This window comes from Mesoplodon densirostris, chromosome 11, assembly GCF_025265405.1.
Source record: "Mesoplodon densirostris isolate mMesDen1 chromosome 11, mMesDen1 primary haplotype, whole genome shotgun sequence".
NCBI lineage: Eukaryota > Metazoa > Chordata > Mammalia > Artiodactyla > Ziphiidae > Mesoplodon > Mesoplodon densirostris.
In genome coordinates, this window is record NC_082671.1 from 5,807,104 (window position 1) to 5,832,701 (window position 25,598).

Sequence of the window (25,598 nt, forward strand, 5' to 3'; positions counted from 1 at the left end):
ATTAAGAAAAAAGAAGCAGTGAGAGTGAGCAGTTCTGTTTCCTCCTGACTTGGACATGGGTGCTTACTGAGTTTCACTTCTCAGGACCCCTGCAAGGCAAGACTCCAGGGGCCCAGCTCACATTACTTTGCCACTAGATGTGATTTTGTAATATATTTTAATAAATATTCTTTACTAGGTTAACGTGCTCCTTTTTCCTATCAGTTAGGATTAGGCTTGGCTGAGAGTAACACAAAAAGACTAAATGGCAGTGGATTAAACAAGATAGAAATTTATTTTTCATGCTCAAGAGATCCAGTCTGTTTGGGACATCTCAGAGATCCAGGTTCTTCTTATTATGCTGTGCCATCTGAATGTAAAGGGTAAAATTTTATGCTTTTCTCAAGGGATGAAGAAAAAACATTCAATAAAATTTATCGTTTACTTACGAATTTTTTAAAAACTTAATAAACTAGGCCTAGAAAGTATGGCTGAGATTGCTAATTTCACCCTGGTGTTCATTCTCCCTTTATTCCATTGTAAAAAAAACACCTTAATCCTTTCTTCTTAATTTTCAATTTTATTTGCATAAATGTATCATTTTCTCTTATGATCTGTTTAATCTCCCTTCTAAGGCAATATAGTTCTGTTCCCCTTTTTGTTCTTGGTATTGTTTATTCGTGCCTTTTTCTTTATTATGCTTACTAGACTTTTTTCTTTTATTCAAAAAATCAAATTTTAATTTTATTGATCTTTTGTATTGTTAGTTTTCTAGCTCACCCTTATTTTTTCCTTCCTTCTCTTTTTAGGGTCTTCCTGTTTTTTACCCCCCTTGCTTCTTGAATTGACTGTAGACTCATTTACTTTTTACCTTTCTTTCTTTTTATAAATTAAATTTAGGTCTTAATTGAACCTTATAAGTCTACTCTAACTGCATCACATGTGTTTATGTAATCCTTTCCTTTTTTCTTAGTTTAAATTATTTTAGACTTTATGATTTCTTCTTGAACCCAAAAGTTATTTAGGAGAGCACTTTTAAGCTACCAAACATGCTTTTTTCTCCACTTATTAAAAAAAAAAAAAAAGACAAAACAAAAACCTCTTTCCCTGGCTTGTAGATATCGAATTTAATTGCATAGTGATCAGAAAATATGTATGATATAAATTCTTGGAAAATTGTTAAAATCTTCTTTGTGACATGGTCAAGTTTGCAAATGTTCCATGTAACATGAAAATCAATTATAATCTTTATTTATTGTGGGGGGGGTTCTGTATAAAGCTGTTAAATAAATTTACATATATTTTCTTCAAATATTCTATAGTCTTACAAAGTTTTTTTTACAATTCATCATTTTCTATTGGAAGAATATTAAAAATCTCCTATTATTTGTATAAAATGATCAGTTTCCCCCTTTTATATCATTTGAAGCCATGTTGTTCAGTGTATGCAAAGTCATGGTTGCTACATCATCTTGGCAGATGACTCATTTTTTACTATATGGTGTCTCTCTTTTTCTTTATTTTTTTGCCATAAATTCCATTTTGCCTAATATTAATATTGCTGCTCAACGTTCTTTTGGAATTTGAATGATCTATCTTCTCTCTTGCCCACCCTTTGTTTTCAGTCTTTTGGACTGATACTGTTTTAGGTGTATTTTTCCAGACACTAGTATATGGTTGGATCTCTTTCTCTTTCTCTCTCATTCATTTTGATAATCTCTGCTTTCAGTTGTTGCCTTTAATCCAACTGCAAGTACAGAATTATGAATTCTTATTATCTTATTTTGTTTATTTTTAATGAATGAAATTTCTTTTCCATCTCTTTGATTATTTTAAACTTTCTATTTAAGCCTTCATCAGACTGCTTTGTAAAATTATTTTCATTTGGCGTGAATTATCAATTTTGTTGATTGTTTTTCTTAGCACTCACTTCCTATGTATATTCTGGAAAGTTTGCAGGCTCACTTTACACGGGAGGCTTTTTGTTTTGTTCCCTCTCTCTTGCATCCAGTTGAAAAGCTTTGTGCATGCTTCCACCCAGCACCCTACGCCCTCAGTCCATAGCCACGTTTATGATGGTTTTCTGGGGTCTCCTGCCCCACAGTGAGAATAAGAACATTGCAGAGTCACTCACAGAACCTGGACCAGTTCCTTGTTGGGAGCCTGGGTCCCACCTCCCTCATCCTACATCTTCTGGGAGAGTCAGACCCTGTCTTCGGACAGTTAGCCTGCTTCCACCATCCTTTGCATGGACACTTAGCTTCTGTTACCCCATAAGAGCCAGGCTCCTTTCTGCTGTGACCTGCAAGGCCATGGCTTCATCCCTCCTCACGGCTTTGAGTGATCCATAAAGATATTTTTTCTTCTTTTTGAGTTTGGCTATATATTTTTAGGTTTGTTTTTTCTTTTTATACTTTGTCTTTCATTGCTTTGTGCTTAGAGCACAGCGAATATGGAGAAATATGAAATGAACGGGAGCCTACTTGACTGGAGGTCCATTTCATATCATCTTTTTCTTAAAAAGTAAAATATAAACCCCTTGGGCTGGCACTCAAGGTCTTTTGCAATCCAGATGCAGTCCACTCCATGGCGGGCATCCTGGATTCTGCTCACTTGAAGTTAACTGCTGCTCCCTGAACATAGCACGTGCTCTCATTCTTCTGTGTATTTATATGTGCTGTTTCTTCTGTCAGGATGGCCATTCTGCCACACGTGTAATCTCCAAGACCTTGATCAAAAACCGTTTCACCTGGGAAGTTGGCTTGAGATCCTCTAGGCTAAGTTATTTCTTCTCCATACAATGCACTCAACACATGTGTACTGAGCGAATGAATGAATGAATGAATGAATCATATGGTGTAAAAGATTGGGTAGACACAAGTACATGTGGTTTACAGCCATAATGTTACCTCTATGGTCAGTTGTTTATCTAAAGGTCTGCTCTGATCAACTGTAGTGTATCATATTGATCAAGTGCATTTAGAAATAAGGGGAAAACAGTGGAGACAGTTTTTCCATGAAGCTTGTCTTATATCACGGCCATTATGCTAACTCTGCATGAAGCTGGTTAAGGTAACCCATATCCCTTTTGTAAAAGTGTGACTTTTACAACTATTAAGGCAACATGATTAGGGACCAACTGTCTCACTTCCTTCCTCAATATCAGGGTATCCTTTTAAAGAACAGATGTTACCCTGAGCTCTATTTTTTTATTTTTAGAAAAGTTTAAAATTTGATGGAAAAAGCTTAATGACTTCAAGCTCTAGTATGCTTAACTGTTGTAACACTATAAAAACCCAATTGTATCTTTCTATTCATTATAATTTCATCTCAGGAGAAAGGTTACTTTTTTTTTCTTTTTTTTGCTCCCTTTTTGACAGGGGAAAGATAATTTATCAAGGAAAGTGGTACCAAATGGCATGTTTTTGGAGCAAAAATATTTACCTAATTGTCCAGCTTTTTGGGAATCTTTCAGGATACTATTTCTTCCTCAGGAACAGAATGAAGGCTCTGTGACATGCAAGAAACCAAAAGGGTTTCAGTCTGGTGGAAGTTCCTTGTGCTTTCTTTTTCTCCAGTTTGGTTGCACAGCTACGGCAAAAACAGAAGATTCAAAAATGAGTAGCATTTTTGTTCTAAAAACATCTAAAATTCATCTCAAACCTGTATCTCTTCTGGGCAGAGAAATGCAATCCATTCTAACAAGTAATTAAACAAACAAACAAACAAATGCCTAAAACCACAGCCTCCTCTGGCGCCTGTCTACACCCGCTTCTTGCCTGTACCTCTTCCCCCAAAGCCCAGCCGCGGTGATGATTCCCCTCTCCCACAAGCCCACCTTCCCCTGGTCCAGCACCGTTATGGCAGGGCTCCTGTGTCTGGCCCAGGCACGTGTTGGGTAAAACCACATATGCAAAACATGGGGAAGAGAATTCGGAAGCGAAGGTGAACTTATCATCCCATTTAACTCCAGAACTTTGCTCCCTCTTGCCAGGAGTCGTCACAGACTTCTGAAAACCTGAAATTTAACTTATGCGAGATTTTTTCTTCTTCCTAGTGATTCAGAAAAAAAAGAAACCCTAAATTTTTCTCCAGATTGCTATTTCCTCTGCATTCCTAATCTGAGCTCAAAGCTTTATTCATTTAACGTTATTTAACAGAAGATGGTTAACTACTTACTCTGCTCTTTGCACTGTTTCTCATAGATACTTTGAAGCCATCGTGGGGCTTCAAAGGGAAGGATTTGGAGTTTCGACAATTGAGAATTCTGAATCGATTTCAACGTCTACAGAAAGGATCGAAATTCGATAAACTGTCTTTTCTCCTTGTATAACCAGCCATCTCACTGTACTTGAGAGATCGTAGTCCCTCCCAGAGAAGGGGATGAGGGAGTGGGACATGGGGATTTTTGTTACTTAAAGAAAAAATATCTGGAAATATCTTTTTGCTTATTGGCTTGATCTTTTGTGCTAAGCAACTATGAATTTTTGAAGAGGAGAACAAAATTCACAATATATATACGTCCAACCATTATGTTGTGCACCTTCAACTTATACAGTGATGCATGTCAATTATATCTCAATAAACTCTGGGGAAAAAGAAGACAGAGGAGAGCAAACAATAGCCACGAAGAAAAAGAAGCACTGTCTAAAGAGGATACATCAATCAGCTCTGAGACAGGTAACTGTGGTACATTTCAGTTCTTTTCATTTCAAATCACATTTACGAGCATCTGCTAAGTGCCAGGTTCTGAGCTGAGTTCTAGACCAGTACCACCCAATAGAGATATAATGCAAGCCACATATGTAATTTGGAAGTTTCTAGTAGCCACATGAAAAAGATGAAAAGGAAATAAGTTTTGCAAATGTTCAAATATTGGAAAAAATAAAAAGATTAAAAAATAACATTTCGAACTTTGGAAAGATTTTTTTAAAAAAAGAAATAGGTGAATGTGGTCTGGCCCTGCTGACCTTCCCCCCAGCCCACTGCTCCCAGCCTCCTTCCTGAACTTCGGCCTCCCTGGCCTTCCAGGTCCTCCCAGAAACCAGTCTTTTCCCCTGGGATCTTCCACAGCTCAGGTCTCTGCCTGGTGTCCCCTCCCCATCTCTGCCACTACTTCTTGTCGTTTGGTAAAGAGAATGCAGTGATAGCTGGCCGACAGGAGCTGGATGGGTACCCAGTATCTGGGGGTGTTCACACTTGATGAAGTGGGGAATGATGCTTTCATCCAGGTACGTAGAATGGATCCTCGTGATGGAATTTTGGACTCCATGACGTTAGGACTTTCATCTACGATTGTGTAGATTGTTCTTGACGTAGAACTTGAAGCTGAGGGGTGAGTGAGACGGTAAACCCATCTGCACTCTGCTCACCAAGCCACGCCCCGCCGGCACAGAGCCGTGTCCTCCTGAAGGAAGGGCTGACTTTTCTCCTTTTCACAGAGCCACTGACCTAGCCAGGGGCAGTTTTGTGCTGAAAGGGGATTTGGGGGCTGGGGAGAGGTCTTGCCAGCCCCTCTTAAGATGCATCTCACAAGTGGCCCCCCTGCATTGTCTTTGTATAAGTTCTGTGGAGTCGAGGAGATACATATTTGTGTATTTGTGATCATTCATAGGTCTTGACCTTGAGATTCTCTCAGGGAGAAACAGAAAAAGAATAGAAATATCAATCATTTCAATAAATCTTATTTTGGGCCCAACATGAATCCTCTCTCCTCAAGACTCTGGTTCCCTGGAATTCAGATGGGGTTTCCATGACAATAGGAGACATGAGAGTCTCAGACTCTCTCAGATGGAGTATTACTAAGAATTCAGGGAGGACAGGGTCCCATCCAGATGAAGGAGGCCTTCTGGAGAAAGGTCCGAGAGACACAGCCATTGGATATCACTGTCCTGATGGTAGAAAACCTCCCCTACGATATCATACCCACTGTATAAACTCACACCATTCATTTAAAAACCCCTACCCATTCAAGCAACATTAGACAATTTCCAAAACATCCCCTTCCCTTCTTCCTTCTTCCCATCTGCCAATAATCATCCATTAAAAAAAAAAAAAAATTAGTGCCTGCTACGTGCCAGCAGGTACAAGGGGCCACAGTCAGTCTCTGGTCTCATAGATTTTTTTTTTTTTGCAGTACGCGGGCCTCTCACTGTTGTGGCCTCTCCCGTTGCGGAGCACAGGCTCCGGATGAGCAGGCTCAGCGGCCATGGCTCACGGACCCAGCCGCTCCGCGGCATGTGGGATCTTCCCGGACCGGGGCACGAGCCCGTGTCCCCTGCATCGGTAGGCGGACTCTCAACCACTGCGCCACCAGGGAAGCCCTGGTCTCATAGATCTTAACAGAAGTTTCCAAGGTGGTTTCTCCAAACAGAAGATTTTAGGTCTGAGATGATCTCTGGGAATTTGATGCTCCGACTTCCAGAATCCCCCGATACCCCTTCACGCTCTGTAATGTGTTGCCAAATGCTGCAGGCACTTAGTTCTAAGTTGCTGATTATATGTCAAGGAGAACAAGGTGCCCAGCCTCTCCCCAAAAGGGATGAAGCTACTTCTTCCCTGTGCTCGCTCACCCCTTGGGAAGTGCATTCAGATTTCCCAAACGCCAAGTCGGTGACACTGACCTCCAGGACAGGACTTTATCCAACTTCCTCTCCAAGCCCCGGTTGCTAAGCACACCATTTAGGTTTTCTTCACTCTCTCTCCTTCATCAAAGGTTTTAGGCCATCTGTAGCCTCCTATTTATTGCTTTAATGTCAGATGTTGGTTGAGCTTCTGTGTTAATTTTGCAATAAGTTTGGATAAACAACAAAAATGATAAGACACAATCCCTACCACGTTTGAACTCATGGGCCAGTTGGGGAGGAAGAAAGTAGGTAAACTATTTCAGTTCAGGGTGATCAAAGCCATAGCAAATCCTCCAGAAAGACAGAAAACATAGCTCTTAACTTTAGCTGATGAAACTGGGGAGGCTTCGTGGAGCAGTCATGTTGAGCTGAATCTTAGAGTACAAACAGGAATTAACCAGGTGGGGAGGGGAGGGAAGACGAGTCTAGGCAGAGGGAACAGTGTGTGCAAAGTGCCAAGGAGGTTGTGCTGGATGGTCCAAGGAAACACACCCTCCCTCCAGGGCAGTCTTCTCTATCTGAGCACCTGGGAACTAACGAGACAAGTTATCTGCCCTCTCCCCTACACCCAACACACGGTGGTGGAACGGGCATGGAATAGCCACTAGAGACACTCCCATTCAAAAGGGGGGAAACAGGAGACATACCGGAGTCCCTGGTCTAAAGCAACTCTGAAATCTGATGGGAGCAGGTGGTCCGTTCCCTGATGAGAGACCAAAGCCCTGGAAATTACCTGCTGCGGTCTTGGCTCTGTTCTAACAGCCGTCCTTCCTTTTCCTGAAAAGGTAAAACCTATATTTGCAGCTGAGACATTTTCTCAGACTATTTTCAGTCTGTAAAAATTTGGGGGTCCAAAGACCTTTTTTTTTTTTTTTTTTTTTTGGTATGTTCTCTGTCTCTTTCAGTCCAAGCTAGTGGTGTTTCCGCTTGTACAATTTTCTTAAAACCTTTGGAAACCTCCTATGAATCTTACTGTGGTTCATGCCATTAGAAAGATAAAAAGTCACATCCACAAACCTCTTGGGGATAAATCATTCTCTCCCTTTGGCTTCTGCCAAAGCTACCAAGGATTCTTAAAAGTCCTGGATTTTGTTTGTTTGTTTTCATTTTTGTTTTCGTTTTTGAATGAACAGTTCCCTAAGGCATTACATCTTTCCAAGGTCTTATCAAAGGACTTTACAATCGTACTCTCAATTTTGTCTTTACACCATGTTTTTCTGCCCATTCTCTGAATTTTATTTTTTTCCAGACGCTATTCTTTTTTTTTTTTTTTTTTTTTTTTTTTTGTGGTACACGGGCCTCTCACTGTTGTGGCCTCCCCCGTTGCGGAGCACAGGCTCCGGAAGCGCAGGCTCAGCGGCCATGGCTCACGGGCCCAGCCGCTCTGCGGCATGTGGGATCTTCCCAGACCGGGGCACGAACCCGTTTCCCCTGCATCGGCAGGCGGACTCTCAACCACTGCGCCACCAGGGAAGCCCGACGCTATTCTTGATGTAACATTGATGTCCATCTGGAGAGGCAGGAGACTTTCCAAACTGTGCAGAGTGTGTTTCCTTTATACTTAACTTTTTTGTTTCCTTGAGCTTCTCTCTCTCCTCTCAAATTTTAATATAAGCAGCAAGAAGAAGTCAGGGTAACCTTTAACCCTGCCTGGAAATCTTAGCTAGATCACCCACCTCAAAGGGTGCACTTTCTATTTTCCCCATTATTGCAGGCAAGAGCGTTGCTCAACTTTCTGCCTCTGCATAATGGATCCTCTTCTGTCTAGTTGCCAGTAACATTTCCCTCATTTTTCTTTAATCCTGAGAGCTAGCTTTCTCGAGGGACACCAGGCTTCTGCTAACAGCCTCTTTGAGACTCTAGATTTTTACTAATACTGTCCTCAAGGTCGTTCCAGCTGCCGTCCTCCACTGTCCCAAAGCCACTCTCATATTTTTAGGTGTTTGGTGACAGCAGCCATTCCACTCGTCTCTCACCTTCTGCACACCGACGACTTTGGACTCCCTTGTCTATTTCCACCTCCAGAGGCCGCCCAGGAAGCCTGCTTCCAGTCCCCTTCCAGGCAGTGGTAGACAATTTTCTTCCAGAACTTCGACTGCTTCTGAAGGTCCTGGGAAATCCTTCCAACATATCCCTCCAAAGATTGGTTCCCCAGAGGAGCTGTCTTGGGAAAGAGCTGAAAGACAGGCTTAGTCAAAGTTTTTATTGGAGGCTGTCTTCAAAAAACAAACAAACAAATACCTTTTCAGGGTACCAAATATTTCATCTGGAGAAAAGCATCAGAATTCTGTGGGAAACATTTTTAATTCTCTGTTTGCAAGCAAAACCCAGACAGTGAGATCCATTTCTAACATCTCAGGAGAGAGAAGGAAAAAAATGTGGGCTTAAATTTATGTTAGGCTAATGTAGGTTATTATTGTTTTACTTTTATTTTCAAACATTAGCTTGACAGTAGAAGGAGTGCATGGCCAAGTGGGGAAGGCTGAGGACTCATGCAGACCTGGGCAAGTTTCCTAAGGCCACAAACCTCAGTTTCTCCATCTCTAAAGCGGAATTATAATTACACTTACCTCCAAAGGTTGATGTGAAGGTTAGAGGAGATACAAAGTATGTAAAGTAGCAGAGCAAAACATCCAGCAGATGATCACTAACCTCCTCTGGCCTCATTAATATGGAAACTACAGAAGTGACTCCGCATGGGTCCTCTGAAACCTCCACTGGTCGTTCCTGAAGCTTTTGGAATCAGGAGTCTATGCTCCCACGGGGAGGATGCTTTGCTGGGGAGGAGTTGGGGGAAGGCAGCTTCCCTCTTGCCCTCTTAGGAAGTAGGATCGCTCCCATACTAAAAAAAATCCCCAGTTTAGGACTATGGAATGTGGACATCTCCAGGGACCACATTGAATCTGTTCCCAAAGGACTATTTCAGGGAAGAAACAAGACCCATTTAATTTTACGTCTGCCTTAAATCCACCCTGGATGTCATCTTTCTGGGTTTCTCTCCTCCACAGCCCAAACCTCCTCCATGCTGCTTCCCAGCAGAAGCCTTCAACTCTGTCTCCCAAGCAGCCCTGAAGCAAGAGACTGGAAGCCAGTCTAGCCCCTGCAACCAGCAGCAGGTCCCGGCTCCCACTGTGGCATCAAGCTGGGAAAAGCATGGGACTGGGAAAAGGAGAGAATGACAAAGGTGAAAATGAGCTTCAGAGAAGGACTTTTAGGAGACGAGAGAGGAAACATCGTTTGGAAGCACGATGATGTACCCAGGTGGGAGGAAGTTCTTGGGGGGAGATGTGAACAAAAGCAGAGACACAGGAGAGGAATTTGAAGGGGAGGAGTATGAAATACACTCGAGGGAAAAGCTGCGGAAGGCGGGAGTGGGACGGGGAGTTAGTTAGACTTGCTGGGATTCTGGCCGGTTCCTCTCCCTGCTTCTCCCCACCTTCCTCTGGACGATTCCACCTTTTTAGACACTCTGTCTTCTTTGCCCCCTTCTGGCTTAGCTCAGCTCAGGTTGTCTCTCCCCGGAGATGACGCAGCCTCTTGGCCAACCGGTCCCTCCCCACGCCCCGGCCCCTACCCATGCAGCTCACAGCCCCAGTGGCCTGTCTTTAGTCTGATCTAGTCCCCGACCCACCTCCTACCCCAAGCCCCTTGGTGGATCCCACACCCTCAGGATCAGGTCCGAGCCCCTCATCGTGGTGCGTCAGTCTTCTGTGATCTGCCCTCCCAGCCCCATCTCTCTCCATCGTCTGCTCCAGCTTCTCTGAGGAGCCCATCACCCAGAGCCCGCCTGGCCCCCCTCCCCTGTCCTGCATCGGTTCTGCCTCTCACCGTGTCCCTTCTCTCTCTCTGGCCGACTTACATGCATCTGAGCACATGGTGCATTTCCCCGTCATGTCAGATCCATTTGCCCTGCTTCCCCAGCGAGTTCCCTTTTGGTTTTCACGTTTCGGCTCAGACACCCTCTTCTCCTTGACGCCTTCCCTGCTGGTACCACCCCTCACCCCCGCCGAAGCTGACCCAGGCGCACCCACGCTGGCTTCTGTTTTCCCTCTTGCTCGGCACCAGCTTGCCTCTGATGCTTCCGGACGGAGACGCTGCCTTATTCTCCTCTAGGATGGTTTCTGGAAGGAGTCCCACACGGACAGAGTGAACGGATGGATGGACGCTCACCGGGTGGCACAGAAGAGGTGGTCGGTAGGGAAAGAAAAGGTGTGTGGGGGGGAGCCAGTGAAGGAAGGAGGTTTGGTGAGGAGGAAGGTGCGAGAAAATACAGAGAAGAAAACAAAGGGTTTGGGTAAAAGCAACACATGTATTTTTGCGGGGGCTGGTAACTCCTATTTTAGGGGAGAAAAGTCCTGCACATCCAAACAGCACCTTGGGCTATTTCTGCTGCTTCTAAATGAAGACTGAGAGTGGGAGGGGGTCCCAGACCCTAGAACCAGCACCACTTAGGAATCACCAGCCTCCCCTCTTCAGGCCTCACTTCCTAGGCCTCCAGATGCCTGACTTCCTTCCCTTGGCACTAACTCCGTCCCTGCCCTGCCTTTTGCTGCACCCCCAAACCATCACACCCCACCAGGGACAAACCCCCCAGTCTTCTCTCTTACTCAGGGTCCCCACCTTCCTCCTATTTTCCCACGCTGATTCTCTCCCCCAATTCATCTCCCTTTTCCACACCCTAGGAGGGCACGTCATTCATCCATTGGTCCGAATCCCCCACCAGAGGCATGCTGTCTTAACTGCTCAGCTTCCTAAAAGCCCCCCAAGTTCTGTTAAGACAATAGGAACTTTTAGGGACAATCCTTTTTGAAAACCTCCAAGGCACTGCATTGCCTCTGCTCAAGATACCACTTGATCCAATGTCTTGGACGTTGCAGGGCCTGGCCCGGAGCTGAAGATTAATGTCCCTGCATGTCCGGAGTCAATGGCTCGTGGGGTTTTATCAGCGTCGGCAGAGTGGGAAAGGTAACGGAGAACCAGTTCAAGGAACCCCACTCCCCCTACATCCGACCCTCACTCCTTTGGTGCAAACGCCGTCTCCAGAGCCTGTGCACCACCGTTTATTTTCATCTGTTGATTTTGCAGTTAACAAAGAGAAGGCGCCTCTTTCTGATGCGCCGGTTCAGGGGTTCAAAGCATCTAGCGACCTTGACCTCTCTACCAGCCTCCGACGTCGCGGTGTGGCTGCCCAACTGGGAAAGATTTATACTTATTTTTCTATCATGGAAAACTCATTGCCGGACATCGAGTTACTCACTTTGATTTGTTTTCTTTGGAAGAAGCGGCCGGCGGCGGCGGCAGTGCCCCAAGCTGGGTCATTAATATAGCAGCAACAGCAACAAAGACCTTTACAGCCGCTGCCTGTAAACCGTGGATAAAGTTCAAGCGTTTATTCTGTCTGAGGCCTCCCAGTGTCTATAAAAGCCCAGCACGATTATATGATCAGTGTCAAGACCCACTTTCCCTCTTTGTGCTCCGGGGTGCATTTCCTTGCCCTGTCCCTCCGTGTTGCCACCGCAGCTGCTCTGGTGCTAATAGCAACCCAAGGCACAGACGACTGGAGTGTTCCTTGGGCTTTGTTTTAAACATGGTGTTTGCTTGTGTTAACTACCGCCTGGCTCTCTGACACCCGTGAATGGAGCTATGCGGGGCTGTCAATCAACTACAATAATAATGCCATCTGGGTTTGAATAATACTAACGAGAAGAAGAAGAAGAGGGGTACTGTGTATTAACATAGCACCTTTGTCCCAGAAGCTCAGAGGGCGTTTGGGATAATAATTCATTCATGCTCGGAGCACTGCTTGGCGTTAGATATTATGATCCCACCGCGGGGGACTGAGACACAGAGAGGGCAAGTGGCTGGCCCCGAGGTCACACAGTAAGTCAGGGGTGGCATAGAACTTAGTTGCTGCGAGTCCCCCAGAGCACTGGCCCTGCAGGATCACACGGATCTATGCCTCTGTGCCTCTGGTTTAAGCTCTAGTTACAGGAGGAGCTATAAGACCTAGTTTTTCCATACCTTATGGGATGAAGGAAAGGAAGACGTGAAAAGAATGACCTAGGGTGGAGGACCCCTCAAAGATCCTCAGCGTTTTAAGAGAGCCCATCCAAGCCACGGGCAAGGAGGGGACGATGACCGGATGTAGGGGTACCACGCCGAGAGACCGCTGGGATTTCCGAAGGGGTGGGAGGATGGTGGGAGGATGTTCAAGCGAGATGGATAAAGAGAAAGAGAGATTTCCCAAGGAGGGGAAAAGGTGAGCTCAGCACAGAGCCAGAAAGCTCTCAGAGGGCCAAACAAGGAGCAACAGCCAGCCAGAACGAAGGATAAGGCTGGAGGTGCCAAGAGTTTCCTGGTTTGGTCTAAAATCCCATTCTGCACTTTGCAGGTCCCCCCCGAGGTCCCTCCCTTCCCAAACCCCTTAGCACCCAGGGGGTTCAAACCTGTCACTTTAAATCAGCAGAGTCTCTCCTAACTTCTCTGGGCCTCAGTTTCCACCTCTGTAAAACCGGTTAATAACATCGTCCCATTGGGTTGCCTCGCACAATGCAATAGCTTCCAAATTAATCTCTCCGACTCCAACCTCTCTCCGATCTCTGTCGTTGGATCGTGATGAGGATGAAATAAGCTAATATATAAAGTGCTGAGAAAAGTGCATGACACAGCGCGGTGCCCTGTAAACGTCGCCTGCTCTTATCACAAGCGGTAATGGGACTGTGATTGTCACCATAGTCATCTTACTCTGGTCTGCTGGCCTCTTAGGAATGGGACAAGCACCATGGAGAAAGTGTCCAGCCGTATAAGGCCATATGATGAAAGCGTCCAGGGCCTCCTCTCTCGGCTGTGCTCTGTCGCTTTCAGGAACAGCACTCTGCAGCCCGGCACTGCGCTATCCTCACGCCGCTGTGTGCTTGAATCCTGTCTCCTCTGATAAGACTGAACCACGCACGGTAACACCTCTAATTCTCCTCCATTCCCCAGGGCACCCAACGCCACTTGACAGGCAGCCTTTGCTTGGAAGACACGTGTCACATTTCCATGATTTCTTGACCACCTGCCATGTGCCGGCCTCTGAGCTGATGTATGAGGGAGGCTCTTCCCCCGGGGAGATCAACTTCCTTTGTAGAAGAGATAAGCCACATAAGGAATAATTCACAAACCTTAGCGGGCCTCAGAATTCCTTGGACGGCTTGTTAAAAAGAATCTAAAATGACTTCGAATGCCCATCGAAATTTTATTTTTATTCTTTTTCAGTGGAACTTGTGAAAGTTTGTAACAGAAGAAATGACGAGATCAAAGAGATAGCCCAGAAAATCAACCTTGCAACGCTGTAGAGCGTGGATGAGACCAAGGAGGGATTGAAGTTGGGGAAATCAATTCGGGAGTAGCTGTCGTATTCTAGGGAGGTGCGAAAAGTGCGGAACGAAATAACGAACGGATGGATTGGTTTTGAAGTCTTCTTAAACCTCTCATCAAATCCTTACTCTCCCGGTTCCCTCTCCCTTGCAGAGCTGGAGCTGACACCTTCTGCCCTATACGTTCTTCGTTATTTACGGTCTCGCCCGTCCTTTGCTTTTGTCCCTGACCCAGTTTAGAGACGCTTTATCACTGGGACTGGCTCTGCGGCCCTCTGGTTTCCAAGGCAAGCATTCTTGGCAATCAATAAACAGATTTACAATTCCTCCCCAGACTTTCCAGGCAGAAAGCCCCTGTGTCACATGTCTCCAGGGCGGAGGCAAGTCCTCCTCCTTCTTCTCCATCCCTCACCCCATGTGAGGACTTTGACCTTGAGTGGATTTGGGCTCCCGTTTTCTCTTTGCCTCTAGACTCTGAGCTCCTTGAGGACAGACCCCAACCTCTATCCCTCATTCCTTTTCAGTGTAGCGGCTGCCATAGCGTAGGTGCTGGAGAAATCTGTCTTGAACATAATTAAGGACACATTTTATGAAAACTATCTGTCATTCTTTGTGTATTAGATATGGAATGCCACATCCCCTGTAGGTATCCTTGTGAAAGCATATGGCTTACGGGATTTCTGTTTCAGACAGAATTTGTTAGATCCACACAAGAAGGCAGTGTCTGTGAGGACGGCCTTCAAGAACAAGAAATCACCTCCGTAACAGAGGAGTCTTCACAAAAATATATGACTTCTTCCCTCCCTCCCTCCCTCCCTCCCTTCTTTCCTTCCTTCCTTCCTTCCTTCCAGCAACACACGGTGACTGTGTGAGATTCTTATACAAGGCACTGTGGGAGATCGGTTCCTGCCCTTAAGAAGTTCAAAATCCAATGAAAGACACACCCCCACTCATCTTTTTATTGGATAAACTGAATTTTATTTTAAACCAAGGCACAAACCACACAGGTCTGCCTGTGCAGGAAGGAGAAACAGGATCGCGGTACTGGAGCTAGAATCAGGGGAGCCAGCTGGACCGCTGGGCTGCTTCTCCGCAGAGGAGCTGCAGGCACAGCCTGGTGGGGTGCGGCCCAGGGAGCCAGAACCGCAGCGATAACGTGGTGAGCTGAGGGGGGATGGAGAAAGATATTGATGGACCTAAATGAGCCACAGTGAGGACACGGGGTCCTACTCACAGGCAAGAACAGGGATGGAAGCTTTGGGAACAGTGACACGAACCCCAAGTCCAATAGCGCTGGCCCCAGTGGTCAGCCGGCCTTGGCCCTGTGTCTTGAGGCTGCGGTGCTTTCTACAATATCCCCCGCGGCTGCAGAACCCACTGGACGCTTCCCTCTGGGGCCTGGGGATTCATCTGGCCTGGGGCTGGATCTGTCTGTCCTTGGAGCGTTTTTCTTGAGAATCCTCACTGCCTTCCCTCTCCTCAACCAGGCCATGGTCCTGACCTTCAGCCTGAGCCGGCGCTCTCAAGCTGAAGCTCTCAGTCTTTGAAGCTCTGTGCTCCCCCCAGGAGATAGACCACCACGATGGGCAAAGGGCCCCCGGGCGCCAGCCCCCTGCTCTGGCTGCCCAGTCCTCACCACGTCATGGATTTTCCTGGAGGGAAACAGAGGAATCCACACGCTCCCGGCTTGAAAAGATTCCATGCTGTCTGTACAAACAGAGCCTAGAGTCTCCCGGAGCTGCCTTGCTCTCACCTCACCCCCAGAAAGGCTCCCTTCCCAGCCCTTGCAGGCAGGCTGTGAATTGTGGCTCTGACTGCTACACACTGCTGTACTATGGGGCTGAGGCTTGGGGTTTCGGCCTTAAAAAAAAAAAAAAAACTCTCTGCATTTCCTCTCTGCACTGGTCATGCTTGTCTCTGAGGACCTTTACTTCCCAGGCAGCCCTGAGCAGCACACAGACAAGGGGATTCTCGGGAGGGGCCTGACCTCACTGCAGGCACCCAGGCATCGCTGTGTGGTCTGCAAACATGGTCAGCCGACGTCCACCAGAGCCACACACACGACGAACCGTTCACCACGCTCCGGCGCCTCTGCCCACAATGCCCCTTCTTTCCTGCTCTGCTTGGGGAACTCCTGTTCATTGTTCAGTGCTTAGCTTTAAGGGCGCTCACATGGGGAAGACTTCTCCGCCTCCCAGGTAGAAAGATCCTGGCTTCTTCCTTCACTGTGCTCTTGGGAGGTGCCTCAGTGACAGTGCTGAGGAGGCTGATTTATGGTGGTCTGTTTAGAGATCACTTCCCCATCTAGACTATGAGCTACCTGGGGGAGGCCCTCAGGAGACAGTTGTACAGGTTGTGCACTGTTCAACCCTCTGGGGTGCCATTCACACTGTAGTCTAAATATATCCTGCACAGCTCTAAGCAGCAGCTTTGGGCTAGTTGGATCTTATTGTTAATAGGGCCTGGCACACAACAAAAGTTTGTTTATTCAACCTAATGTGAGGCCTCTGCTCAGATTTTTACTCCTCCTGCCCTGGTCCCATAAAAGATGAAAGAAACACGAGTTAGCCCAATAGCCTCACAGTGAGAAAATGTCCAGTTCCCCTTGGAGACAGTACATTAGTTATAGATCTAGGAAGATACTCAAGATCTCAATAAGGCCTTCAAACAGCTAATGGCTGGTCCAGGGGTATCAAAGGGGGTTTCAGCTCATGGGCCAGATCAGATTAGGAGACAGTGACTCCCTAAAGCATTACACTGACAAGTCCGCTGAGTCAGCATCCAAGCTCAGTGGGAAAGAAGGCCCCATGGATTTGCGAAGTCTGTCCTGGAGGAGGGATGGGAAATGCAGGCTTGTGTGACACGTGGCTGTCACCCTTCCCAGTCTGGTCCTGGACGAGTGACAGGGAGAAGTCAGACAGTATAATAGGAGTCACTGTCCTATCTTGCCCTGATGTTCTCAGGGTCCTATGACTGGTACATGAATTTTTGTCCCAGTGCCTCAGTTTCCCATCTATGTAATGAGATATCCTTCTTTTAGGGTTTTGGAGGGTCAAAGGGGAGCTTCTAATCCCGTCCCCGCCTCCAGTAAAAGAAAAAGACTCTATGGGATACAGAGAGGCCCAGAACGCCTTTCAGCTCATCAAGCAATATAGGATCCGCCCCTATCCTCACTCTGACACCCATTTATTTTCTGGGCGGCCCCCCTACCCCTGTATCCTGAGATTAGGAGAAAATGAAGATGGGAGGGTAGGAAAGGCAGTTATAATAATAACAACGATTCTGACTACTTGAAATGCAGTAAACAGGCATCAGGGGGTAGGGTAAGGGTTCTGGTTTGCCCTCTGTCACTGAAGGCAGGGCCAGAGGGTCGTGATCAGGACCCCAGCCTCCGGGACCCCCTCGCCTGGGCTCAGCTGTGGGTCCTGATACTAGTCAGCGATGTGACGCTGAGCAATTTGCTTCACTTGACACTCCAGTTTCCTTGTCTGTGAAAGGGGGCTGATGTCGCACGTAGCTCACAGAGTCGTGAGGATTAAGTGACCTAAGAAACATGTGGTACTTAGAGCAGAGCCTGGTTCACGGTCGGTTTCCAGCGTCACTGTTACTTTTGCGGTTACTGTTACCATATGGTGCTGCTCTCCCAGCCCAACGAGGAAGGGGCCGTGGACACAGACAATGTGACAAGAGCACTTGAGGATGGACGGGAGGCCACCCAGCAGACCAGCAATGACCCACTCCCACTGCTTCCACCCCACCTCCACCCCCGTTATTATTCTAGCTTTCACGGCCTCAGCTCAAGCTGTCCTCACCTCCCACTGCATCCTTTTCTCAGGTGGTCTGTGCATGAGTAAACGACCACCTGCCCCCAGCGTGCTCAGCTCTCTGCCAGGAATGTCAGAGCTCAGACACTTTGTCTTGAGTGCCAACCATTTAATAGTAGACCCTATGGACACTGGTACCTATAAGGTTGGCAAATCCCCTGGATGATGCTGTGACTTGCTGCACTACTTCTAAGCTCATTCGTTTATTATTCTTTTAGCATATGCTAAGTTGACTATGAGAGCAAGATCTTGGAGGAAACAAGAGGGATGCTTGCCCAGCCCTGGTGCATTTCCTGTGGATCAGTGTGTAGAATGCCCGGGCCTCCCTGTCTGCCGGGCAAACGCTTCTCCATCCTTTCAAGCTCGGCACAACCACGACCTCCTCTGGGAAGCCTTCCTGATCATCCCCTAACCTCTGAGCAGACTTGGTAACTCTTCTGTGAATTCTTTTTGCCTATAATTTACAATAGACTATCTGACGTTATGCTTCAATTGCTTATTACATCCTGAGCATCCTGCAGCCAAGAAAATACTAATTTACCTCTGACTGCCCGGTGCCTGACAGGGCCCGGTGCACTGGAGGAGTTCATCATGTTTGTAGCGACACCTCTCTGCCCCCAAAACCTCTCTGGGGCCACGGATTTTCAAAGTATAAGACTTGGTTTCAGGCATGAATCCCAGGCTGCCAGAAGGATTCAAAGCAAATATGAGGGAAGATATGTTGACAATTATGGTCATAAAACTCCAGAAAAACTTAGCAGAAATTCTGGAATCTTTTTCTTGGGCTTTACAAATGAGGGAGGATAATTTGGTCCTGATCCTGTTTGGTGGTGGGGACAGACCTGGCTCTCCACTGCCCTTCAGCTCCAGGAGTCTTTAAGATGACTTCGGGGCATATGTGGGTGCCCGTGGGCAAGAGGCTCACCCAGTTCCACCTCTCCCTCGCCCTGTCACACCGGGTAGGGTGCCCAGCCCTGCCTTTCTGCCCAAGTTAGAGCCTTCTTTCTAGTCAGGTCCAGTCCCACCTTCCCCACAAAGCCTCTTCTGATCAGCTCCATCCAAAGGGAAACTCCTTCCTCTGGGTTCTGGGCAGCATGACATTGACCAGGCCTCTGATTGGTTCAGAAATGTCACATGGGAAATTCCTCTGAAAGAAAACATTATTTCTCTTAGGCCTCTGTTTCGCTCCTCAGCGCTGAGCACAGTTTGGGATCCTGGTGTGTGTGTGTGTGCATGTGTGCGTGTGTGTGTGCGTGTGTGTGTGTGTGTGTGTGTGTTGGCATGGCAACATAATATGTATAATCCGATTCGGAGATCCTGGTGTCACATCTGGAACAAAACAAACTCATTTCTAACATCTTGCAGGGTGCATGATGTCTCTGCCACACTAAGGTCTCAGAAAAACAAAGCAGCCCCCAAACAGGGTGGAGAGCTGACATTCCTTCCCTGCCTGCTGGCCTGCCCTCCCCCTGCCCACCACCCCAGATACAGAATGGAAACTTTCAGGGGAAAAGAATTCTGAACAGCTGTGTGAGAGACCACACAGATTCCCCACATCTGCTAGCATCCAGTCGGTGAGCTCATTTCCCCGGGGGCTGCCGTCTGAGTCTGTGGGGTCCACGTCAGTCTACCTCGGGAGGGGCTGCGGAGGAAAGAGGAAGTGGCCCCAGGTGGAAGGAGACCTTTCTCACATCAGAAAGCTCACTGGAGACAGGCTGAAGGGCGAGGGAGCCCACGGACGCCTGCCTTGACGAAGAGAGTTTGCTTTCGAGAAAGTCCCTTTGTCCGTTATGGTTGAAAGGAGGTATTATCAAATGTACAATGGATTTTAAAAAGAAACTTCACTCCCATCAAGTCCTCCTCCTCCCTCCCCAAAGTCAAAGTCAAGAAGCGACTGCTGGTTAGAAAATATCCTACAAAGGAATATGGTCCTGGACCACGACAGCTTTCTAGGGTTAAAAGTAATGTTTTAATGTGTACATGCCCCATAGTCCACAAAGAGCTTTCACCCTTTCACTTGTGGCATCTGATCCCCAGGTGGCCGTCTGGGAGAGGTGGGCAGATAGCGCTAACCTCCGTGTTGGTACCAGGATGGGTACTGATGTGGATGCTGACGTGGGCAGAGCATCCACCCTGATTTTCTAACGTGGAATCGGAGACTTACAGAGGCTTCCTGGATCGCCCAAGTTCACAAACCAGAACAGAGGACTCAGGCTCTTGCATCTGACTTGTAAACCCACGTGCTTTTCCTTTTGCAAAACCGTGACGTGGTCTCTCAAGCTGGCTTTTTCTTCTTCTCCCACTTCTTGAGGCCCCTGTCTCACAAATCCGACCAAGCCCTGGGATTCTTGTGGGTAGGACACAGTCTCTTCCCAAGTTGAGTTTGGGGTCCACACACCCCGGCAGAGCAGCAGAGGGGGGTTTCAGCCACACGCTCCAACCCCTTTGGAAAGCCCACCGTGATCCTCTGGATGTGTGGCTATGGCCCCAAGGTGTGGGGAACCAGGCTTGTGGGAGATCTGGGTACCCAGGCAGCCTGGCATCTCCTGTCGAGCTGTAGGGCATCACCTATCCTGGGCCTGGGCGTTGTCACCTGTAAATTAAGGCGGCGGGGCCAGAGATTTCCAGAGACACTCCCAGCTCCCGGGCTTCCAGGGTTCCATGATGGACAGGGGACAAGGGTGGAGAATTTCCCTGGAGGGAGCCTGTGCCTCTGAGACCCTTCCCTCCAAGCTCGTCCTGCTGTCAGCCTGGAGCTGGGCCGGCCCTGCCTGGCTTGGGGACCCCTTTGTGCAGCATCGGTTGAAGGCTGGGTGAGGGCGGGCTGGGGCCAGCAGGGGGGAGACCCACTGGGGTATTTTTTTCAGATGCATATGTCCCCTCTCAGGCAGCCCTTTCAGCGCTTGGGACAATGTGCTCTTTTTGTCCCCAGCTCTTTCAGCCGCCTGTTCATTCTCTTTGCATCTGCTGTCATACAGGACATCCCGGCTGGCAGGCGACCATGGGGACACATTGTGCTCCCTTAATGAAGCATGGGGCTGGGGATATGGGGGTGGTTGGGGGCCTGTGAGGGCTAGGGGTGAGCCAGGGGCACCCCATCTTTCCACTCCAGGCTCCTCTAGAGGAAAAGGACCCTCAGCCCCTCTTTTACCTCTCACTGTCCAGATGGATGTGACTAGTTCCACATCAGAGGCTTTGGAGATGGGATGCTTGGTTTGGGGGGGTGGATGTGAGCTGGAAGACAGAGGGTACCGTTTTCCCTCAAGGAAACTGAGGCACAGCTGGGCAGGTAGGAGGGAGGTCCTGGGAGAAGGGGGGTTCCACCAGGAGCACTGGGCCTCCATCCTTCCCACAAAGAAATTCCCTGTGCCTTCCAACATCCAAGCAGGTAAGACAGGATGCTGGGTACCCTCTTTCATTCTGTAAAAACTTGCCATGCCATCACCCACCTGGGGTTAGTTTCTGAGGGGTAAGTTTTGAAGCCAGGGTGGTCAGGGGAATGATCTCTTGGGGTCCCCTCAGGCCCTCATGTGTTAGAGTTGGAGGTCTTCTCCATCCAGGTGAAGAAGGAAAAGCGGGATGGCTACAGAGTTTGCAGGAAGTGGCCAAGGGCCGTACAACGTACAATAGCACACAAGTGGGCAGCTGGGGGAGATGACAAGGTCATGCATGGGTCTTCCCCTCACCCCAAATGTTCTTTAAGAAGGTCCTGTCATCGCGCTCCACACCGCCCAACAGTAAAGAGAAATGAAATCGCTGGAATCCTGGGGGAAGAGAGGCTTTTCTCCCTCTGTGGCTTGTAGACACACATCTGTGATCTCTGCACCAGAGATGATGATGCTACCAGAGCCTACGGCTGTCTGCACGGTGGGTGTGGCCAAGGCACCTCCCCGTCTCCCATCCTGGTGCCAGCGGGCAAGGCAGCCCCGACGTTTCCAGACAGGGCTGCCCTTGGTCGTCTGCGGCCCTCAGGGCCAGCAGAGATCCTTTTCCCCAAAAGGGAGCCCCTCACTCCAGGCCCTTCCCTACTTGCTAGAGTCACCTTGCGTATGCCAGGCTTCGCTACGACGTTCTGGCCTGTGCAGATGGCTTCCGGAGGGTTCCTACAACTTCAGAGTTGGTCTTTCTGGTGCGTTTCCCGCCCCAGTCCACCCCTCACTCCTCCTGGCCTGCTTCCCCGCCGCCCACCACCCTAAAGAAAAAAGCCTGGGCCTTGTCCAACAAGGCCCCCTGTCCCCTTTAACAAGCAGAGTGTGCTGGCATTGCGATTGGTGGTCTTCTCCCTGAAGGTCGTTAATTGGTACAGAATGTAGACTTTAGTTGTCTTGCCAGCCCCGATGAAAACGCAGCTGGCAGGTAGCCGAGACGGAGGAATTTGTCATAGGTTAGATCAGCCCAAGCTCTAAGAACCAAGTGTACGGCTTATGCAAATAGTTTTGCTTAGCATGGATCCTGTGTTCCTCTCCCCCTCGCTCCCCCCGGCAACGTTTTTCCAACCAAGGGTGGGAGGGGTACAGGGGAGGGAGCAGTGCAGGCGCTTACTTGCCAGATCTCATTCGACATCAGAAAGGAGCAAATTGCTTTCCCTAAAAAAAGAAAAAGGCAGGGGGAAAAGAAGACAAAACACCCATCCTTTGGGCTAATGTACAGAGCCGTTTGAAAGCTGAATGGCTCAGTAAGAAGGGCCAGCAGTGAGTGTATTTGGAGAGAGACTATTATCCCCCATCAAAACCCATTCACGCTCTCTGGGAGGGCTGCGAGCACCTGGGTGGGGACTTGGAACACGAGGATCTCTTCTTCCCTTGGCCACGATGATGTCACCTCCTCAACCCAGATGCTGACGTCAGCCTCATTTGGCCGGAGCATCTGGGCACCTGCAAATCCCAGCAGAGAGGAGGGTTGCAGTGGCTACTCTCAGTATGTGTATCCAGCAGATAAGCCAGTTCCAAGCTGTGTGGTTTGGGATACATCGCTTAACCTCTCTGAGCTTCAGCTTTCTCATCTGCCAAAACAGGGGTAGAACCCTTCCCACATATTGAAGTACTATACCTGGCACATAGTCAGGGCTCAGTTAATATCTAATGAGAATGAATAAAGCAAGATAACAAGAGAAAGTAACGAGCACGCTGCCCTGTAAGCCAGAAACAGTAAAATGTTGGCTGAATCTTGACTGGCTCCTAAGGTTGGTGAAAAGACCAAAAAACAATCAAGAGAAAAGTTGAATTTCAAGGCGTCAAGGTGGTTCAACCCTGGTTGTACGGAAGATGCGGGCGTGGGGTGTGATTGGGGAAGAAAACTGCGAGGTTAATCTAGGACAGGGTTTCCCAACCTCAGCTACTGACATCTGGGGCTGCGTGATTCTTTGTTAAGGGGGGTGCTGTCTTGTGCCATTAGGATGGTTAGTGTCCTCTACCAACTAGATGCCTGTAGCAGCTTCCCCGGTTTTAACAACCAAAACGGTCTCCAGGCCTTTCTAAATGTTCCCTGGAGGACAAAATCTCTGTCAGTTGAGAACTACCACTGGTCTAAGAGAATTTCCCCCAGGCAAGCAGATGAGTGACCTGGTGAGCCCCTCAGATGTGGGCATGTGATGCTTACACTTCTGCTGCGACCTGACACTATGGCAGAGATAGCAGTTCCTTGGTTAAGGATCACCATGAAGGTCAAGGAGGGTGTGAACCGGATTTCTGTACATGCCAAGGAGGGAGAGGGTATCATTGACTCCCAGTATCTAGTCTCTCATGGAAAGAGCTTGGAAGTCATCACTCCATCCTGCCAACAAGTAAAAAGCTAAACAAACTGAACAATCAACAAATCTTAGATCCATCAGAGAGGTGAAGTCAGAACCCAAAGCACTGCCCCCCAAACTGGAGAGACAGACAAGTGAATACAGAAAAGCACAACTTAGAGGACTAGAAACCCACCAGCCAGGGTAGGAAAACCTAAAGTGTAACTGACAGGTGCTGGAGCCTCAGGATGGACAAGTCTGAGAGGTAAAACTCCAGGGGGAGCCCCTCCCCATTTTTGTCAGTTCTACCTCCAGGATCTCTACCAGGTTCTCACAGTGATTATTGGGGGTGGGGGAGGGAAAAGGAAGAGCATTCTGTTCTTCTTAACAAGGCCTGGCCTCAAGAGAAACTATTTTACTGGAATCTATCCTACTGGGGTCTGATCACAGCCCAACCAGTGGGGGAAGGGAAATACCTACAGCCCACTCTAGACATCGTATCCCACCTAAAGCATGGAGGTGGAGGACTGAGAGGTGCTTCTGGAGCTCACAGTCCAGGGACACAAGCTCACTAAAGGACTGAGACCTATTAGAGGACCATAGAAGGCTTCCTCTCCCCCTAGTCTCACCACTACATCCCTAAAGTCTTTGCACCCAGGATATCATGTCCACTCAGCAAGAACAAATTACAAGGCATACTAAAAGGCAAAGACAAAGTTTGAAGAGGTGGAGTAAGCATCAGAACCAGACTGGTATGTGGCAGGGATGTTAGAATGATCAGACTAGGAATTTAAAACAACCACGATTAATAACCTAAGGGCTCTAATGGATAACACAGATTGGCAATGTAAGCAGAGAGATGGAAATTCTAAGAAAGAATCTAAAAGACAGGCTAGAGATAGAAAGCACTGTCACAGAAATGAAGGATGCCTTTGATGGGCACACTAGATCACATACAGCTAAGGAAAGGATCTCTCAATAAGCAACAAGGTCCTAGCACAACAAGGTATAGTATAGGGAGCTGTATTCAATACCTTGTAATAACTTACAATGGAAAAGAATTGGAAAAAGAATCTCTATCTATCTCTCTATATATATCTCAACTTGAGGATATTTCAATAGAAAATTCCAAAACTGAAAAACAAGGAGAGAAAAAGACAGAGGAAGAAGAAGAAGAAGGAGAAGGAGAAGGAGAGGGAAGGGAGGGGGGGAGGAGGATGAGGGAGGGGGAGGGGGAGGGGGAAGAAAAAGTGTCTAAGACCTGGGAGACAACTACAAAGGGTGTAATGCCTGTGTAATGGGAATACCAGAAGGAGAAGAAAGAAAGAAAGAACAGAAGAAATATTTGAAGTAATAATGACTGAGAATTTTCCCAAATTAATATCAGACACTAAATCACAGATGCAGGAATCTCAGAGAATATCAAGCAGGATAAATGCCACAAAACTATACCTACACAGGTCATATTCAAACTGCAGAACATCAAAAATAAAGAAAAAATCTAGATAGAAGCCAGAGGGGGGCAAAAAAACCTCATCTATTCTATAAAGAAACAAGGATAAGAATTACATCCAACTTCTCAAAAAACCATGCAAGCAAGAAAACAGTGGAGTAAAAACATTTCAAGTGTTGAGGAAAAAACTCACTAACCTAGAATTCTGTATCCATCAAAATGATCCTTCAAAACGGAAGGGTAAATAAAAACTTTCTCAGACAGACATTAAGGGAATTCATTGCCAGCGTATCTGCCTTGGAAGAAATGTTAGAAGAAGCTCTTCAGAGAGAAGAAAAACAATATCAGTCAGAAACTTGGATCTACATAAAAAGAGGAAGAGCATTAAAGAAGGAATAAGTGAAGGCTAACTTATTTTTCTTGTTCTTAATTCATCTAAAAGATAACAGTTTGTTCGAATTAATAGCAACAATATATTCTATTATGTATGCTTATGTATATATATATATATGCTTATATATAAGTGAAATGAAGGACAGCAAAGATACAAGGTATGGGAGGGAGGAATTAGGATTATTTTGTTAGTACAAAGTACTTATACATGAAGCACTACAGTGTTATTTGAAAGTG

The 25,598-nt window shown here is 47.4% G+C and overlaps 1 long non-coding RNA gene across 2 annotated transcripts in view; it reads right to left on the reverse strand.

Moving 5' to 3' along the window:
• Window positions 1-297: 297 nt before the first annotated feature.
• The window catches only part of LOC132498643 (uncharacterized), a 117,202-nt gene continuing 91,901 nt past the window's right edge, over window positions 298-25,598 (reverse strand). For both annotated transcript variants that reach the window (XR_009533783.1, XR_009533782.1), the window contains exons 4-6: window positions 8,582-8,781; window positions 3,424-3,570; window positions 298-349 (exon numbers count right to left, since the gene is read on the reverse strand). This is a non-coding gene — a long non-coding RNA (uncharacterized LOC132498643). The remainder of the gene's footprint in view (window positions 350-3,423; window positions 3,571-8,581; window positions 8,782-25,598) is intronic.